This window comes from Octodon degus, unplaced genomic scaffold, assembly GCF_000260255.1.
Source record: "Octodon degus isolate 3935 unplaced genomic scaffold, OctDeg1.0 scaffold00438, whole genome shotgun sequence".
Taxonomy (NCBI): Eukaryota; Metazoa; Chordata; class Mammalia; order Rodentia; family Octodontidae; genus Octodon; species Octodon degus.
In genome coordinates this window covers 231,978-236,783 of record NW_004525014.1, presented here as the reverse complement: position 1 = coordinate 236,783, position 4,806 = coordinate 231,978, and the positions used below count along the sequence as shown (strand labels likewise).

Here is a 4,806-nt window from a genome sequence, read left to right as displayed (position 1 = left end):
GCTTCCCAGGCAGACACTTATTCTACTGAGCTATTTCCCCAGCCCAGAATTCTGTTTCAAGATTAGTGCAATTACAGTAGTGTCTTTCAGATATTTTACACCTTTTAAAACAAATACTACACTAAGGCAATAATACTAAACTTAAGAATTCCTGTAGAGACAAAAGGATAACTGTATGATTTTCTTCTTTGGTCCTTTTTTTTTTTTCAATAGTGGGGATTGGACTCAGGACCCTGTGCTTGCCAGGCAGGCGCTTATTCTACTGAGCTATCTCCCTGGCCCCCAAATGTATAGTTTTCTAAACTGAAATATATCAAATTTCCTAAAGAACATTATGTAAGAATACATTATTTTTACCTGATTTTTATTTTACTATTTCTGGAAACACATAACCAATATCCACAAATTAAAGTGATGTTTTATTTTGGCTCACAATCTCAAAGGGTTCAGTCCATGGCTTGTTGGCTTCAAAGTGGAAATGGTATGTTGGAAGATGATGGGAAGAGAAAACTGATCACCACATACAACCAGGAGTCAGAGAAAGAAAGTGAGGAGGCGAGGACCTGGGGACAGGAGCACACACATTCAGCTCATGCCAGCAGTGACCCACTTCTTGGAAAAAGCACTCCTGGCCTAACAGCATATCCTGCTATGATACAGCGCCTCATGACCGAATCATGTTCTAAATGTCCCATCTCTGGGAAACATGAGACACATTTTAGATGCAAATCACAACATACTCATAGGAAACAGTGTTTCTTACACAAAACTGTGTTGTACAGTGTTGATACCCCTTTAAGGCCTTTTTTATTTCAAACCCAGGTCTTTAGGCTTCCCAGGCAGGCACTTAAAAATCCGAGCTCTCTCCCCTGCCCAAGTGGATATTAATTTAGAGTAGGTGTAAAAATTTCTAAATATTTATAATTTGAAGAAATGTTCATGAATTTTTGACACAAGTTTATCTGTAAAATGCAACCGATAATATTGCATGCACATTCAGCACAGTAACAAGACATCTGCCACAGTAGAGAGTTATAAATGAAAACACATATATCTTAAAAAATTAAAAGCAAAAACCCAAACTTGATAATGGTAACATCTTGATTTTAAAAGTAGTGAAATGCACATCTAAAGCAGAAATGAAATACTGCTGTTTTTGTAAAAAAAAAAAAAAGTAAAAAAATGTATCTAAATCAAGAAGATCTGTTTTTATTTTGTCTCTAATAGATAAACAAAAATGCAAAAGTAATTTACTAAATCTCCCGTTTAAGTAAAAGTGTGATTACTGCAGTTCTTCTCTTAGTTACACTCAAAGGCTTTCGTTTGTAAAACTGAGAGCAACGAAGAATGCTATTCCAGGTATAATATTCAGGATGTGTCTTCAGTCTTCGTCAACCTTAAGAAAAGCAAATATGAGAGCACGGGAGAATGATGTAGAGAAGATGCTGAAAAGTTACCAATTTAGATTAGTGACTTTTTAAATAAGATGCACTTAAAATAACAGTTTCTGCAATTCACCCGGTAGAGTAAGGAATGTCTTTGAGCTGGGCCTCTTTGTTGCTGCCCATTCCTGAGAAGAATTTCTGCATGCCTTTCCAACACAAAAATGAGAGAACACAACTGATTATGCTTCATATTCACCAGACATTGCTTTTGCAGCCTGAAAATAGTAGCAAGAACATCAGGACTGCTAAAAATACAATGGGTTACGGCATGATTCCTTTAAGGAACATGACTGAAGTCACTGTGTGTACTGATTGGTTACACAGATGATTTTGATCTGTAAATCTGTCCTATTTCTGGCCAATTATCTTTTCACTCTGGTGGGAAATTTTGGTCTGGTAGCACTGGTCATCAGTGGTATCCAGCTCCACAAGCACATGGTCGGCTTTCTCAGTTTACTATCATTCTTGGATGCCCGCTACTTCACTGTTGTCACCCCCAAAATGTTGGTCAATTTTGTGACAAATGGTGAAACCATTTCATTTCTGGGCTGTGCAGCACAGATGCTTTGGGGACTACAAAATGCTTTTTCTTGGAGCCAATGGCTTACCACCGCTATGTGGCCATCTCCAATGTGCTCCTCTATTCTACGCCCATGTCATGCAGTTGATGCCTAGGTTGGTGGCATTTTCCATACCATGGCACATACTGTGACCACATTTTGCCTGTCCTGTGGATCCAGTGAAATTCAGCACTCTTTCTGTGAATTCCATCCCCTCCTTGCTCTCTCCTGTTCTGACACTCACACCAACCAGCTTCTACCCTTCCACTTGGTGGGTGCTATTGAGATACTCCCAATCCTGATTGTCCTGTTTACTTATGATTTTATTGTGGAAGAAAGATGACAGTATCAGAAAAACTCACAGCACTGAGGCACTTGGACGGCCTTATTTAACCCAGCTTTGTGAAAACCAGCATACTGGAGGATACTCTCTTCCAAATCATCAGCAGTGCTTTGGCATTAAATAAACACCTATGTAAGTAACACAAAAGACTGAGAGTGTGACATTCTATAGTTAGTTGCACAGACTTTTGTCCTATTCTGTTAGGCAGATTTGAATGGGTCTTTTATCATGAAGCAGAAAGATGGGAGGGTGTTAGAGGCCAGGCAAGTGCACAAGATTTAGGCTGGCCCTGACAGAACTAGTCTGTGTCTTGGATAGACAGCCCTTGGAACAGTCAGAAAAATGAATACGGGAGTAGAACACTGCGCAGTCATCCAGGCAGTCTTGCACAAATTATTTCTGAGTTGCAGCTTTGGGGCCAAGGTCAGAGGCTTCTGACTGCCCAATTATGAAATCAAGTCTTTAAGGAAATGTTTACTGCTATTTACTCACCACTTGGTATCCCCCATTTTATGGGGAAGATTCCACTTCCTGAGCTTGAAGAATTTGGTAAGAAGGCACAGTTTTTAGGAGAAGGTGGTGATGTGTAGCCTCATATTGTTTAGTCTGAAGCCAGGTTAGGATGGGAATCACACAGCAAAGCGAAGCATGCGTCCACTGAGCCCATTGTAACAGCTAGTGAGAAGTTTATGAAGACGTTGAAACTGGGGGTTGGAATAGTGGGAATAAAAAACACTTGAATGCTAACCAACGTGGGTGGCAGCGTCTTTATCTGTGCCATCCACTCATGTGACTAACAAGTGTCCTATTGTCCAGGCAGTGCCACTGGATTACTTACAGGATACTGAGCAGGATTACAGATGCCCGTTTTGTAGTCTGAAGGGGCCAGAGACTGAGTGAGGTGTGGTCTCCCACTATAAGGAGGGCTTAACCAGACGTGTTTTATTTGCCAATTTCAGTGTTTTATTCTCTGGGCCAATATATATTACTGTGTTTCCATCCACCACAGTAAGAGTTTTGAATACTATTACACATATCTTCCAGCCAACATGGACAAACATGCTATTGGTGGAGCAGTAAGTCCCTTACGAACTCAGGTCACTGTATCCGTTTGCTTTTGCTGCCATTGTTGGGGCAGGCATCAGAGTACAGAGACACATGAAGTTGGTGGGGGATAATTGAGCACGGTTGAGGGTAGTAGGATTGACCCAGACAGTTTGAAACTCCCAGTATCCTCTGTCTTGTAGAACTCCCAAGAGGCCTAGACATATTATCCAAAGAAAATCATCTACTCATCGAAGGACAGGTAGCCCAATGGTTACACAGATGTAGAAAAGGACAAATACAAACTTTTGGGAAACTTCCTAGTTCTCTGGGGTCACAGCCCAAGGTCCCCGTGCCAATCTCCAGACTATCAGAAGGCAAAAGTGCAGAAACCAGACAGAAAAGTGCCATAGGAGTCTTCAAGGTGGATGTTCCAGTGAATGGTGGACAGTGAACCTCCAGTCATGGGTTGAGTCCACAGCTTTCTCATTAGAGCAGGGCTTTGGGTGAGTTGTCTCTGCAGGGTGGTCTTCAGGGACTGACTGACCAATAGGCTTTCCAGCAGATTAAAGAGCCTGATCTGAGTTCAAGCTGGCTATGTGATTGTCACTACTGAAGAGGTGCTCCTAGCTGGACCTCTTCGCCAAAACTAGTTGGCTCAGCTAGTGAGCAAGATGGTGGCTGGAGCGTGGAGTTCTGACTCAATGGAGCATGAGTCGGGGATTTGGGATGAGCAGTTCTTGGTCTTGCTGAGCTATTTGGCTGGCCCTTCTTAATTTGTTTAAATATCTATTTCCTGCAAAGTCCACCTGATTACTTCTCTTTTGGTTGTGGGTTTAATTATTTTAATTTTATGTAAATGCTGAGCATTTTACAATATAAGCTAACATCAAGAGCTGCTATTTTTATGTCAATAGTTGAATCCCTGCAGAATGCCAATAGACAACAGTTACACCATTTTACAAAGAAAAATTAAGATCAAAAGCTGGATATAACATCTCAGTATGAAAATCAGGATGATAGTATTTGATTTGCAACATATTATTGTCTATCTCAGCATTAAATAGAGTACCACTGAGCACACACACCTCACAGAAGTTTTTTGTTCTTTTTACTTTTTTTTTTCTTAATTTGGTACAGGTTCTCACTATGCAGCTCAGACTCATAGCGATCCTCCTGTTTTGGCCTCCCTAGCACTGGAATTACAGGTGTGGGCCACCACGTCCAGTTTCTGTGGCTGGCTTAGCACCCCTGGGGGTAGGGTATGCAGTATTGAGGATCCAGCCCACATCCTTGTGCTTGCCAGGCAGGCACTTAGACCACTGAACAATCTCCCTGGCTCACGCATCGCATGAGTTTGTAAGGCTACTATTATGCTGTTAATCTCATTTAGGTCCAACCATTTCCCTCATGG

General features: G+C 41.4%; 1 pseudogene; it reads left to right on the top strand.

Annotated features, from left to right (window-relative positions):
* Positions 1–453: 453 nt before the first annotated feature.
* Positions 454–2,348, top strand: LOC111814714 (annotated as a pseudogene).
* The last annotated feature ends 2,458 nt before the right edge of the window (positions 2,349–4,806 follow it).